The 15,761-nt window shown below is 40.7% G+C and overlaps 1 long non-coding RNA gene across 2 annotated transcripts in view; it reads right to left on the bottom strand.

The window, feature by feature from the left end:
* Positions 1-15,761, bottom strand: part of LOC136832832 (uncharacterized) — a 655,893-nt gene that overhangs the window by 154,750 nt on the left and 485,382 nt on the right. For both annotated transcript variants that reach the window (XR_010851336.1, XR_010851335.1), the window contains exon 6: positions 12,605-12,774. This is a non-coding gene — a long non-coding RNA (uncharacterized lncRNA). The remainder of the gene's footprint in view (positions 1-12,604; positions 12,775-15,761) is intronic.

Genomic DNA, 15,761 nt, shown 5'->3' with positions numbered 1-15,761 from the left:
CAATGCAGCAGACCACCTTGAGAACGCTTGTTCAAAAAACGACGACAGCCAGCAGAACAACGCTTCCCCTACACCAAGGAGGGGAAGGGGAAGGCAGCGTGGAGGAGGAGTCAGGAGGACCCCCGACTAAACCCATGCTCATCAGGTCCAAACAATGACCATGCCCCCCGTAGAACAAGGCTCGCCTTGTTGGGGAGTGAGGGGAGTCAAGCAACTACCCCGAGAAGTAGTGGACAGCCCTCCACCAACTGTCGCCGCCCCTCCCCGAACGTTGAGGGTGCCGGGAAGGAAGGTAATGCAAGAGCCTATCGCCTGCCCTCAATCCGCGAAGGAAGTCGCGGTGCCCATCGTGGAAATATGGGTGGGAGAGCGACAGGAAAGGGGGTAGTTCGACACTGGCGCATGTGTGTCTTTGTTAGAAGAACACCTAGTGACAGGGTCGGTGCAGCCTATGAAGGGTTGTTTAGTTATAAGCACAGCAGGTGGCCATCGGATGGTAACCCAGAGGACTGTGAAGCGGCAGGTTACCATCGATGGGCGAGTAGTGACACACACCTTCTATGTAGTACCAGCATTACAAGTAGAAGGGATTTCAGCTATTTTAGGCACAGATGGGAAGGGGATCGAAGTATGTTTAAAAGGAAAACGAATCCCCACAGAGGGGGAGACACCGAGGTCCCTACGGGTCTCCATAAGATCGAAGGGTGGTGGAGGGGAAGTACCCGCCGGCCCAGAGGCGGGCAATGTTGCACCACTCCAGACCTTCTCATCCCTCACCGTGACACCTGCACGGGACTTACCGGAAGGCACCTTAGTTATTATCAGGCCCCATCAGCAATGGGAAGATTTTATCATTCTGGGTCCGAGCGAGGTAATACACAGCAAGGTTAATGTGCCATTTATTAACACTAGCGATCAGCGTATCATATTAGACAATGGGTCAATATGCGACCTTGAACCTTGTGCAATAGCAGATGGTTCTCACATACTCACGACCTTGAGAGTAGCACGCATCAGGGTCGGGGTGAAGAACGTCTGGATAGACTTCTGCGAACTGTTGTCTACCACTATTACCTATCACAATATTAATATTGTCTAGCAAATTATGGAAAGCTATCAAAATGTAATCGCAATTGGCGACGAAACCCTGGCAGAATAATTTTCTTTCTGTTATAGAGACCGGGGATCAACCACCCATAAGATCTAAACTGTATAGAATTCCAGTTTGTTATCAGCGGGAAGTGGAGAATGAAATTAATAAATTAAGGAAGCAGGGGACAATTAGAGAGTGAATCTCCTTGGGCTTCGTCAATCGTGATGGTTAAAAAGAAGGATGGTTCTCTTAGGCTATGTGTTGATTATAGATTATTAGTGCAGCAGATAATTGCATATTTCATAAGAATCGTTCAGATAGTGAAACAAGCATGAAATTTTGCACAAGTGCTCTTTTAAAGTTCCTCTATCAGAAAAGGGCGCTGGCCACGCAAAAATTTAATATGGCGGCCAAATTCCAAGATGGCGGCCAGTATCGACAGATTTTGGCTAATTTTTCACTAGAATGGCATGTATTTGCTTCTAGCAATATGGTAAAGCTCTTCCATACTATTTCTTGTGAATATTATGTTTCTGTAGCTTCCCAGTACAGTTTACCTTTAAATATGGGGCTATATGGCTGCCAAGAAAAGGTAGAAACAATAATTATAATGAGAAATAATGCCCGTTCAACAATTATCGTTTTAAGCATGGATCTTGGTTTCTGTGGTTTTAGATCCTAATGAGGCCATCTCTTTCGAATAACTCATCAATTTTGAAGGAAAATTAATAAATGTAAAAGAGTGTATGTCTGCACACAACCAGGGCACACTGGTGACATCACTGCTGTGTAACTCAGCATGGGGTTCAGTGCCAGCTAATCCAGCTTTACTAATCCTGTAGTCTTAGACTAGTAGTTGTAGTATAGTTTAGTTTAGTGTCCCAAATGCTTTCTAACAGCCCCAGACCAGCTATAGTTAGATAGCCGCACCTGAATAGACAGGATGTGCCAGCCGGGAGAGCCGAGCCAAGGGTATGGGGCTGTACATGATGGTTCATGTACTTACCCGGATGGTGTACAGATCACACGGGACTTAAATGGCACTGGATGAATGATCGGGCTAGGTGTAGGGAGACCGAACCTAGTTGAATCCCATACAGGAATGTGTGCTTTGTTTAAGGTGGTAAAGGATAACCCCTCGGCCTTAATCAAAAGTGAAATCATGGCAGAATGTGATGCCAATCCAATATTGAGCAGTAGAAAAACAAACTGGAGTTTGTGTTGTCTTTGTCAGAAGGACAAAAGAGGTGAGCACTTGACATCACCTCCAAGTCATCATGTCCTAGACCATGATGGGTACACAATGCTGGCAAGGAACATTCCCATGTTCAGTGAAATTAATGAAATGCCACTGATAATGGATCCAGCAAGGCTGGATGAAGGTGATGGCATAGAGGCCACTCTCAGGAAAAAATGCAGCAAAATACCATGTGAACTGTCGCTTGTTGTTTAACAACACTAAACTGGACCGTGCAAGAAAGCGACAATCCAATGACCAGACCAGCAACACTGAGACTAGTCGTGCAAAACTGCGCCGAACCAGTCATGACAATGAAGTTTGCATTTTCTGTGAGAAAGTGGCACCTGCATCTGATCTCAGACAGGCTAGTACTAAGGGCCTTGACTTGAAATTGCGTGAATGTGCAGAGATACTTAGTGATGGCAAGCTCCTTGCTAAGTTGACTGGTGGGGATGTCATTGCACAGGAGTTTTAGTATCACCATGCCTGTCTTTGTGCCCTCTACAACAGAAAAAGGTCCTACCTGAGGAGCCTTGAGAAAGACCAAGGTAGCACTGAGTCAGAATCAGATGTGTATCCACTAGTTCTGTCAGAACTGATGACATACATTGTTGAAAACAACCTTTGTTCAGATGATCCAGTCACATTTCGGCTGGCAGATATTTGCCACCTCTACCAACAACGTCTGGAACAATTAGGTGTAGAGTCACCAAGTGTAAATTCCACGAGACTCAAAGACAAACTTCTGGCAGAAATTCCAGAACTTGAGGCTCATAAATCTGGCAGAGATGTATTACTTGCATTTCAAAAGGATGTGGGAAAAGCACTTGCTCAATCATCTGATCTTTCAGAGGCAGTTATCATTGCTAAAGCAGCAAATATTCTCAGAAAGTCTATACTTGATCATCAGTCACGGTTTGATGGCACATTTTCTGAGGCTTGTGTACGAAATTCTGTGCCTCCTCTCCTGCTCCAGTTTGTAGGGATGGTTGAGCATGGGGCTGACATCAAGTCACAGTTACGATTTGGAGCATCAAAGTCAGACCAGGCCATTGCACAGCTCATGCAGTTCAACTGCTACTCCTGATACAAAGAGGAGCAACAACTCATAGACACTCCAAAGACAGAGAAACACCATTCCCAGTCTACATGGGACTCTCAGTCTATGCCAAAACCAGGAAGAGAAACCTGGTTGAAATGCTACATCAGTATGGCCTCAGTATCTCTTATGACAGAGTACTGGAGGTCTCTGCACAGTTAGAGATGCCACAGTTAGCAAATATGTGGAGGAGGGTGTGGTCTGTCCCCAGTACTGCGAAAAAGGGTTGTTCACCACTGCAGTGATGGACAACATCGACCACAACCCATCTGCAACCACTGCCACTACCTCCTTCCATGGAACTAGCATCTCCATATTTCAGCACCCCACCAAGGAGAACACTGGACAGGAAAGACAGCAACTAAAGTTTGCACCTGAGAAAGTGAGGTCGGTGCCTGAATTGCCGGACACATTCACAAACATCTCACCAGCTTCCTTTCAAACAAAGAACCCTGTGCCACCAAACACTGCAATACCAAAGCCACCCACAGATATCTTGGGGCCACAGCTTGCACTGGAGTATCAGTGGCTAGACAAGGTCATAGTCACCCAGGAAATAGATGATGCAGTGAATCTGACGTGGTCAGCTCATCACGCTTCAATGAAGAGAAGCCCAGAATTTGAAGTAACCATAACTTCATTGCTTCTCCTGCGTGATCAGGCTCATTCTGTTGCTACGATCAAACACGTGATGCAGAAAGTGCAGGATGTCACTGATTTTCTGAACCCTGGCCAGATACCCATAATCACAGCTGATCAGCCAATCTATGCCGTAGCAAAGCAGGTGCAGTGGCAGTGGCCTGATCAGTATGGCGAAGACAAGTATCTGGTAATGTTTGGTGGTCTGCACATTGAGATGGCAGCAATGACATCTCTTGGTACTCTTCTTCATGGCAGTGGTTGGACAGGAGCTCTGGTGGAGGCAGGAGTTGCTTCATCTGGAACTGCAGAATCCTTCCTGTCAGCTGCAAGTGTAACCAGGACACGGCAGATGCACCAGGTTACAGCCTCTAGTTTGTACAAACTCCTGAGGACAGCATACACTGACTACTGTGCTGAGAAAGCAAACAACAATGAGCAGGCATTAGAGTTTGAGGAGTGGTGTGACCTTCGAAGACAGCAGAGTCCACAGTTCCACTTCTGGCACATGGTGTTGTCTATGGAACTTGTGATATTCCTACTGATCAGGTCCTTCCGTGAGGCCAATTTTGTCCTCTACTGCCAGGCATTGCATGAGCTGATACCCTACTTCTTTTTCCAACAATAATACAAACTATGCTCGTTGGCTGCCTATTCACCTCAGGGACATGCTTACCCTAGAGAGTTCACACCCAGAGTTGCACAAGGAGTTCAAGGCTGGCAACTTTGTTGTGCACAAGACCAGTCGCCAGTTCTCAGCAATGGCTCTTGACCAAGCTCATGAGCAGACCAATGCCTTTATAAAGGCTGATGGCGGGAGCCATTGGGCTGACTGAAGATCCGTCAGCACTCAGAAGATGGATGGTGGCTGGCCCAGAGATCATCCGCTTGGTGTCTGCATACGAAACAGAGGTTCAAAGTAAGGAGTCTAATGAGCAGACAACACACCATGAACAAACACCTCATGCGCAGAAGACATTCTTGGAGAGAGTCAGCAAGCTGTCATTGGCTTTGCAACACTTGGGAAGTCCTTTTCAGGAAGAGAGCCAGGATCTGTATTCCATTGACAACAAAGACATTGCCCACCCCAGCTCAGCAGAACTTCTACAGACACACCTTGACAGAGGCCGCACTAAATTTCAGAAGTTTTCAGACTCTTTGGCAAACAATGCAGTCTCCTTCTATGAGCCGATAAAGAAGAACAGAACTGACTTCTTCAGGCAAGAAGCTGCTCCTGTAGAACAGTCAAAGCAGAAACTTCTGAAGGAGGATTGCCAGCTTTTCTCAAAGCTATTTATATCCTGTCAGAGCCGTGAATGTGATCTGCAGGAATTCTTCCAGCACGAGAATCAAACATTCCCAGCTTCCCTTAGTGAGGGTGGTAGGCTGTACACATGTCAGAAGTCTCAGCTGACCTCGGTCCTGGAGAGTCATGTTACACTAGAAGACAAAGAACCAAAGACTGATGTCCTCATTGTAGATGGATCAGCTTTGGTCCATGCCTTGCCACCAAAGAAAGGAAAGACCTTTGAGGGCTATGCACTTTGCGACTTCTTGCCTGTGATACAATCCTATAGCAGCAAGTACACATCATCACATCTTGTATTTGATGTATACAATACATCCAGCCTCAAAGCTGAGACCAGGCTCCAACGTGGTCAAGGAGGAAGGCGCAAGGTGACAGACAAGAACACAATTCCATCCAACTGGCGCAATTTCCTAAGACACGATGCCAACAAGACAGAGTTGTTCCAGTTCCTGGCAGACAAAGTTGCCCAGATGTCTGCCACAAATGTTGTCATTGCCACGAAAGGGGTCTGCTGTCCTCAGCACTCATGAGGCTAGTCTTCAGGGACTGGAAAAGTGCTCTCATGAGGAAGCTGACACCCGCATCTTTCTCCATGCCAAATATGCCACAGAACATGGAGCCAAGACCATCACGGTTAAAGCAAATGACACAGATGTTCTTGTCGTTGCAGTCAGTGCTTTCTCCACTCTCCACAATCTAGGGCTAGAGAAGCTATGGGTGGCATTTGGCCAAGGCCAGAGCCTGCACTGGATTGCTGTGCATGACCTGTGCAACTCTGGGCCAGGAGAAGGTGAATGGCATGCTCTGTCTTCCATGCGTTCACAGGCTGTGATACAGTGTCAGCCTTCCGGAGCAAGGGCAAGAAGACCCCCTGGCAGACATGGAACATCTTTCCAGAGGCCTCCACTGTGTTCTCCAAACTGAGTCACTACCCTCTCAGAGTGGAAGAGAGTGACCTGAAGGTCCTGGAGAGGTTTGTCATACTTATGTATGAAAGATCCAGCACTGCTGGCACTGTGGATGAGGCTAGACTTGATATGTTTGCCAGAAAACAAAGGGCATATGAGGCCATTCCACCAACCAGGGAGCTCTCCTCCAACACACCAAGCGTGCTGCGTACCAGGCTGGTTGTGTGTGGGGGCAGGCCACCCAGTGTCAGCCACAGCCAGAGAACCCTGCTGAGTGGGGATGGCAAAAGTCTGGTGAAGCATGGCAAGTCCTCTGGACAACCAACTCGCCCTTAGCCAAGAGTTGCCAACAGCTTACCAAATGTGGATGCAAAGCAGGCTGTCGGGAAAGGTGCAAGTGCTACAAGCTGGGTCTTCCTGCACAGCTCTGTGCACTTGCAAATGTGAAGTCTAGATAAATATTGCCCTCTCTTCAGTAGATAATCTAGCATGAGCATCCAACGTGTCATGCTATGCCTACCTTCTTATCCTCGAATTTTTCAAAGGTGTAGGTTGAGAGACCTATACATAGATTGGTTGCGTTTAGTCCGTATTTCTCTTCTTTTCTTTTTTTATGGTTACAGTCTTAGACACAATGTTGTATGTGACCATACCATTACTATTTCAGTTGAAAATAGCATATTAGTTAAACTGTCTGATCACATGAATATACCATTAAATAAAAACAGTTGGTCTCTATGTCTGCTAGCGCTGTGGATAGAAAAAAAAACTTTTATGGCAACCATTTTGTACGCCATCTTGGTTACAATTCATTTAGTAAGGGTTTTCAATAAAATGTGTGGTATGGAACATTTTTATAACCTAAAAGTCGAGGTTTAAAAAAAAAAACTGGCATATTCCATCCAATAGATGCTCCCAAACCAGTGAATCTCAACATAGATGGCGGCCATTTTGAAAAATAGCCGCCATCTTGGATTTTCAGGTGGCCAGCGCCCTTTTCTAAGAGAGCGTAGTCTTAGGAATGTTTGTGCCAAATTTCATGCTTGTTTCACTATCTGAACGATTTTTACAGCAATCTGCTGCACTATATCAGAAAAGACAATGCATTCCCACTGCCCTCTATAGAAGAACTATTGATTAAGGTCATTGATTAAGGTCAGAGATAGTAAATTCTTCACCACCTTGGATTTAAAGTCCTATAGACGAGAGTAGCAAAGAAAAGACAGCCTTCATAGCTAATGATCAATTAGCTTTTGGAGTAAAGAACTCTCCTGCCCATTTTTCACGTGTTATGATGTCTGTATTAGCCTCACTATTAGGGCACAGCGTGTTTGTATACTTAGATGACATAATCGTAATAGGGGCTACAGTAGAACATAAGAACAACATTATTGAAGTCTTAGAAGCTTTAAAGCGACATGGTATGAAAATTAATCTAACCAAATGTAAATTCTTTCAGCAAGAAGTTGACTTTTTGGGGCACATCGTAACATCTGAAGGCCTTAAGCCTTGTGCAGATAAGGTAGCAACAATTAAAGAATTTCCCCAACCAAAGAATGCAAAAGTAGCCAGTTTCCTTGGGCTCGCAGGCTACTATCGTAAATTCATAAAAGATTTTGGTAAAATAGCGAGACCACTAGATTCACTGAGGAAACAGTTAGATTTTCATTGCGGACAGGAGGAAGAAAATATCTTTTCAAGAATTAAAGATTTCACTCACTAGTAATGAACTGTTAGCGTATCCAAAGTTCAATCGACCATTTCTAGTAACCACCGACGCGAGCAGTATAACTATAAGGGGAGTGATTTCTTAAGGTGACGATGCAGGATATGAAAAACCGATTTGTTTTGCATCACGAGCATTAAAAGAGGCAGAGAAGAATTACAGTACCTTCGATAGAGAGGCACTGGCCATTCTATGGATGCTGGAGACACATCGGTACTTTTTGCTGGGGCATAATGTCAAAATAAACACACAGAGATTTATTCAAGAAAGGAAATTTAACCACTCGCCAGGCTCGTTGGACTGAGCAGCTGTTAGGGTTTGATGTTGTGGGAATTGAACATATAGCAGGGAAAATAAATAAGGTAGTTGATGCTCTCTCCAGGAATGCCATAATGGGAGTTACAACCCGAGCAGCAAAGTGAGAGGAACAGCGACGAAAGAAACAGTTGCATGCCTCAGAGGCACCCGATGTAGAAAAGGGACTAACTCAGTAACTCAAGAGTTTGGGGGAGAGAGAGAAGGGGTGCGAATCGAACCACCTGTGAGAACGAGAGAGCTGATCCTCCAGGGGGGTCAGCAAATGGATGCCCTGGGAGTGAAAGAGTGTGTGTGATTGATTTGTGTGGTTGGAGTGTGGAAGAGGTGATGAGGGGTCAGAAGTCCAAACCCTGGACTGAACAGGTTGAGGGGTGCGAGTAACGAGTTTCCCGATTTCCTAACAGTGACCAAAGATATGTTCTTCCTTGAAGGAGATATCTTATTTTGTAAATCTCACGTCGTCCTTCCTCCCTGTTTGGTAGAGAAAGCCATCCACATGATACATGTAAGTCCCTAAGCAGGACATATAGATACAGAATGGTCCCTATTCCGAAGGCTCGAATGTGGCTAGTGGAGCCAATCAAATTTGAAAGGGTACACACTGATGTTGTGGGACCCTTCCCCACAGGGGAGGGGCAATTCAGGCACACATATGCGATGGTGGATAAATCTGCGATATCAGTTGCCAGAGCCTTGAATTCATTCATAGTGAAGTTCGGCTGTCCCCTATGTTAATCAGTGACAATGGACATGAATTTATTAACAAAGTAATAAAAGACCTAACAAAAATGATGAATGTAGAACATTTCACGATCGCATCTTACCGGCCTTCAGCCAATGGGTTAGTTGAATCCTATAATAGAGAAGTAACAAATATTTTGAAATATTCAGTAGCAGATAGTCCGAATCAGTGGGTAGAGATGTTGCTAATGGCGGAACTTGCGTTTAATATAGCGTATAACGACTCCATAAGAGATACCCCATATTTTTTAGTGTATGGACAGGAGCCTTCATTGCCATATACTGTGATCATGGACCCTAGAACTTTACCGTTATATAGTGTCGAACAATACCGAATGATGTTCTGTAACCTGACCCGAAGAGTGTTTCAGACAATGCAGACGCTTCTGTTGAGGGCCAGTGAAAAGTATCAGACGAAATATGATCAGCAATTCCTCACGCAACCATCTAAGACACAAAAAGGGGACAGAATCTATCTGAAAAGACTACAACTGAGGAAACATAAACTGGAGCCCGCCTACTTAGGACTGCATCGTGTGAAAGAAATTAAAAACGACACCGCGGTGATCAGCAAATTAAAACCAGTGTCCAAGGCGAGTACCACTTATCACACATACATCCCATCAAAGATGTCTTGATGTGGCACCTGAATAAGACAGTATCCCCTTTCCCGGGACTGCCTGGTTATCTGGGGGAGGAGAGTGAGGATGATGTGCAAGCATGTCTGGGAATCATTAATAGTGCACCCAATGTGCATACAGACGAAGGTTACAAATATTGGTGCCATGTTCTGTTGTGAAAAAAAAAACATCATAAATGTGTCTATGTGCTTGCATTCCACGATCTTTTATTTCATTTTTTTTTTTTTTTTTGGTTGATGTTATTCATGTCTGTTTGATGTCATTTATTCTTTTTATTCAATTTCTGTGGTTTTACAAAATTTTGTCTGGACGATTGATAGTAATCCGGTTTTTGCCTTGTTTTGATTATTTGAACTGCAGGTTATTACAGTCAAATTCTAAGAAAATTGTGTGTTAATGTGTGGAGCTAAAAATTATTATTCCATTGATCCTACATACTTCTCTTTTTTTATAAAAAAAAATCATAGCAATGCGATGCGTGGAATTCATAACACTGTAAATTGCCAATTATATCTGCGCAATTTGACCCTGGCTTGCTAAGTTTTAGTTTTTGTTTATGCAAGAATTATTGATAACATAAGTCGGGAGGTATGATACTCAAATGGCAGTGCACAAATAGCAGAGAAACTAATTTAAAAAAAAAACAGTGTGTGGGTCCAGCGAGACGCAGAACTTTAAGGGGGGGGGGAGTGGTGAATTGATCTATATACTGTAAAAATTCATGTTTGTGACGTAACAGAAAATCTGCTAGTTGTTTATATGTCTTTGTGATCAGAGGATAACGAACTGATACTGCTGATTCGTCGAACGCCACACGATCGTTAGGGTTTGGCGTGGGCAATTCAAATGTGTGCCATACATCGAAGATCTTATTGGTTCCTTTCGATTATATGAGACCAATTAGCTGAGGTCTATGACCTAAGCAAGTTCAATTCGAAAAGTTAAAGATCAGTAAGGATACCTTCCGACTATAACCGCATAACTGAGTAGCGTAATATTAGCAACAGAGTCCTGTAAATATTAAGAAAAATACACGTGTTAATTGTATCCCAAGCATTTCATTTGTACTGGTAGAACCTTTATGTGACTGAGAACCAGGTCATATATATATATATATATATATATATATATATATATATATATATATATATATATATATATATATATATATATATACAGTGTGGTGCCAGGTAGGATTAGTTTTCTGGTTCTTTTCGGGTCTCTCGGAATGAGATAACTACAACACTTGTTGCAGCAACCACAGTTGCCTAACTATCATGTACCAACCACACCACAAGGCTCATAGTTATTCAATATACAGTATATATGTGGATATATATATATATATATATATATATATATATATATATATATATATATATATATATATATATATATATAACTATATAAAACTTTGTCTCACATCGAGATCAACCCAGGTCTTTCAACTGAGAGGCAAGGGCACTACCAACTGAACCGGACAGGCATAAAAGAAGCTGGGACCTAAGTACCACTGTGCCTAAGGCTTTTACCGGGCAGGCTTACTGCCTAGCATACCAGCGAGCTGGTATACCGTGCAGTAAGCTTGCCCAGGTAAAAGCCTTAAGTACAGAGGAGGAAAAAGGTTTATAGTAAACACACACATGCACGAACTCACAGCCACACGCATACATACACACACACACACACACACACACACACACACACATATATATATATATATATATATATATATATATATATATATATACTATATATACACACACACACACACACACACACATATATATATATATATATATATATATATATATATATATATATATATATATACATATATATATATATATATATATATATATATATATATATATATATATATATACATAATATGTGTCCTCATAGTGTCAAATACGTACGTGATATAAGAAAGGGTCAAGCCTGCAAGTCCCAACCCTAAAGAAGTTCTGAACCGCCAAGAAGCTTGAACCACTGCCCGTACACTTTTGTTGTATTGATAAAATATTTATCGCGTCTTATTCTAGATATCCACTTTCCTTCTTCTCATTTCTGTTCTGTTTTCTTCCTTGGGCAAGACCATTTTGTTCTGTGGAAGTCTGCTAACGAAGTGCATGGCCTTTGGTCCCGTTCCACAAGTAAAGTTAAAAAGGTCACGACAGCATAAAACTTTATGAAGGACAGACGCGCAAGAAGAGTGGACTGGTAAGTTACCATATTTTTACCACGTACACGGACTGCCTGGAAGCAGTGAATAAACGCCTCAAGGACTGCCAACATATAAATACTTCGTTTTTACTTATAATATGATATATCAACATTTTTTTACGATAGATTTATTTCCTTACTTGCAACTGATTGGTTTTGTATCAAACTGGCGTAACAACGAAGTGGTTATTGGCGCAAAAATATACATATTTGCTTATGGTACCTTTATCCCATATTTTAGGTCTGTCAATAGAGTGATTTAATATCCTATGACATTCTTGTCTTAAATGGTAAGTCAATAGCTTTCTAGAGAAGATATATCAATTTTTCATCACTCCCCTGTTTTATCGGAATGTGTTAACCAAACTCTCAAATCATCCGCAATACAGTCTGTGCTAAAATTAAAAAAAAAACACATATAGATATAAATATTGTAAAACACTAAAACTGTGTCAATACGTTAAGAGAAATAATTTATCTCTGCCATACATTTGATCCGCTTTAGTAGATCAAGTTAAGCAGCAATGCTGAGAATCTGGAGACTTCGGAACACGGCTTCCACTGAATTATGATAATCCGTAAAGCCTCCAGACTTAATAAGTTACTAAGGATGAATAGGTACTACCAAACATGCCATTTACAATTAACAATTTCCATAACTCACTTGCCAGTTCTTGTAGTTAACCGTTGGTGTCATTTACCAATGTCAGTATCGAGTTCGACAGCCATGAATCAGTGGAGACCAACCTGGGAACACGCTGATGAGATACGCTTCCGATTGCCTTTTGTTTTTCAACCTTTCTCTTTACTGGGACGGATATTGCAGGCTAGCACCTGTAAAGACATGTCGAACAATATTATTTATATATATGTCAAAATTACCACTGAATTCCTACAAAGTTTTACACATAAACAGACACATAAAAAGAGTGCGAACAGACCAATTCTGAATATCAAAATCTCCTAAGAAGGAACCTTCATTACGTCACAGGGCCTAGATTTATTGATGCATCAGCAAGCCGTGACAACATCATAAATCATAGCACCATTTAACCTGGTGCCCCATGTGTTACCATATGTTATTTGCAATGACTAATAAGTGCCCTGGAAACTTGATATCCAGTCACAAAAAAAAAAAAAAATGCGGGGAACGATATATTTCTCATTGTATACTTTTGTGAAAGTTTTTAAATTGTTTTCAGAAGAAGAACAAACGTTTAACATGTTAACATTATTTTCTAGGTCATGATCGGTTTCTTTGATTTTTATAAATTGTAAAATAACGATAAAAGAGAAAACAAGTCATTATACAAACATTTTTTCAATACGGTATGTACATAAAATATGTCTATATATACGTATGTATATACATGCTACATATGCACATATATGTTTATGTAATATACCCAACATTTATGTAACATTATAGTTATGGCTTATGAGTTGACCTGTGATGATCAAATAACACACAGCAGCCTTACAAAAACAGTACGCAATTATTTTCTAAGAGATGAACATCACCTACCACAGCGGAGCATTTTCATGTTTTGCCAAAGCAGTCATAAATGACGAGGAAAGGCTCATAATAAGCATACATTATTATAGAAGTTATGGGACAAGCTGAAGACCATGCCTTTCAAAACAATCTTCAGCATGAATACGAACATGTCATGTATAAACCTGATCCATTAATCTCAAAAGAAATATGCAAGGGGTTAAATTCTCAGGAAGGTATTTGAAAGACGGGAATAAGGGAAGTGCAGGGGGGGGGGATCTGGCAGTTTTGTAAAATTTGACCTGTCACCAATGAGTGTAGGACCTCACATGAAAACACCTGTCAGATGCTAATGCTTATCTAACCGTTGGTATGTTTGTATGGACTGTTCCGCTACCTTATATATTATGAATTTCTACCAGTCTGTATCAGTCATCTGAAGATGGCTTAGTAATAAAACCCACACCGGTCAGGTTCTACAACCGTGTTTCATCTCTTCCCTTTAGTGTTTGACATATAAAATCACATGTAAAAGTGATTATAAGCATATATATATATATATATATATATATATATATATATATATATATATATATATATATATATATATATATATATATATAAAATATAAATAGATATTGAGTTTTAAATATCTTCCAAACCTAATAACGACTTAGTCAAACTGTATGGTATAAAGGAAGAGTTTTTATTCAAAAGAATATAACAAATAAATAAAACAAACAAACGAGTAAAAATCATTAATAATAAATAACCAAACATCAAACCCAGTGCATGTAATTAATAAGTACTATTTCAAGAATGAATCAGTGAAGTCAACAGTACTGTAACCACCAACTGCTGGAATGAAATCGACCAAATTTGTTGGGAAGGCGAAAAATCAGTATTTAAGAGAAATGAAATAAAAACTAAAAGGTCACTAAATGCAAACAAACCTCTGTTACGCTCGACCCAAACGACAGAAAGAAGGTTATTAAGGAGGCTTAATTACAAAAGATAATCAGGGATACAATGGCCTTTTGAGTCTTTGACACAAAGCACTGGCCCAGGAATCAAAACACCTCCACAAGACACTGAACGGTCAACGAGAATATCACAGATCACACCGACCGTGTATAAGAGTTAGTTATAAATGATTTGTTTAACCAGACCTCTGAACTCTTTTAGGGTTCTTCTCGGGCTGGGAAAAGAAAGGGGGAAAGAGTCCCAAAAAATTAAGAGCTAACTAAATAAATAAATAATAAAAAGGGGGAAATTAGAAAAAACAATCGAGAAAAAAGAGAGAAAAAAAAAGGGGGAATTATATTTCTTATCAATTTAATTTTGTTTAGGAAGAGAATGATATTATTAATTGAAAAGTTATTACCAAGAATATCCTTTATTGATTTATTTTGTAAAAAGTCTTTCATTCATGATGCCATCTGGGACAGTCAATCAAGATGTGTTTGATTGTTACTGGGATGTTACATCTTTCAGTAATTATTGGGTTTGTGTGCTAATGACATCAGATGACCATTGTGTCTGTGATAAAGTCTTGTTAAAATAACCTATTGATTCTTTTGCTTTTGGGTAGAAGAATGCCATTTTTTAACTATATTAATTTGTTTTAGTTTGTTTTGTGGGGGTATATTTGTAATCATTTTGCCCATCCCTATAAATTAAGGGTTTAACTGATGCTAGCCAGTCTGATATGGGTGCTATATATAGTAGTTGGGGGATTGTACTAGCCAATTTTGCAGCTTTATCTGCTTTCTCATTACCCTCAATGCCTACATGGGCTGGGATCCAACAAATTTGAATTTGAAGGCCGTTTGTATAAAATTTCCCGATACTTTGGAAAAGGTGATTATTTGAGTTTTAATGATCCTATCTTCAAACCTAATAAGTCGACTTAGTGCTGAAGGAATTCTTTTGTTATAATATAAAGAGCCAAGATGGCTGTTAATTCTGGAAATACTGATGATATAACCCATTTGGATAAACTAAAACAAACAAACGAGTAAAAATCATTCATTTTTGGAATAAATTATAACCAAACATCAAACCCATGTGTTCCATGGCATGTTGATGGTACATTTCTGTGTTGGACTATTTCAAAGAATGAATCAATATGTGAAGTTTTGCCCTTTTTAGTGTCCATGGTGTGACCAGATTTATTTCTTGCTGGAATGAAATCAATAGATGATTATTTTTTGGGTAAATGAGTTTTGAAAAATCAGTATTTAATTTTGATTGAAAATTTATTTGATAAAAATGTGCTAAAAGGTCACTAAATGTAAACAAATCTCTGTTATATTTTAGAGACAGC

The sequence above is a fragment of the Macrobrachium rosenbergii genome, chromosome 50 (assembly GCF_040412425.1).
Source record: "Macrobrachium rosenbergii isolate ZJJX-2024 chromosome 50, ASM4041242v1, whole genome shotgun sequence".
Taxonomy (NCBI): domain Eukaryota; kingdom Metazoa; phylum Arthropoda; class Malacostraca; order Decapoda; family Palaemonidae; genus Macrobrachium; species Macrobrachium rosenbergii.
The sequence above is the reverse complement of the archived record's forward strand: the minus strand, read 5'-3'. Positions and strand labels throughout refer to the sequence as shown.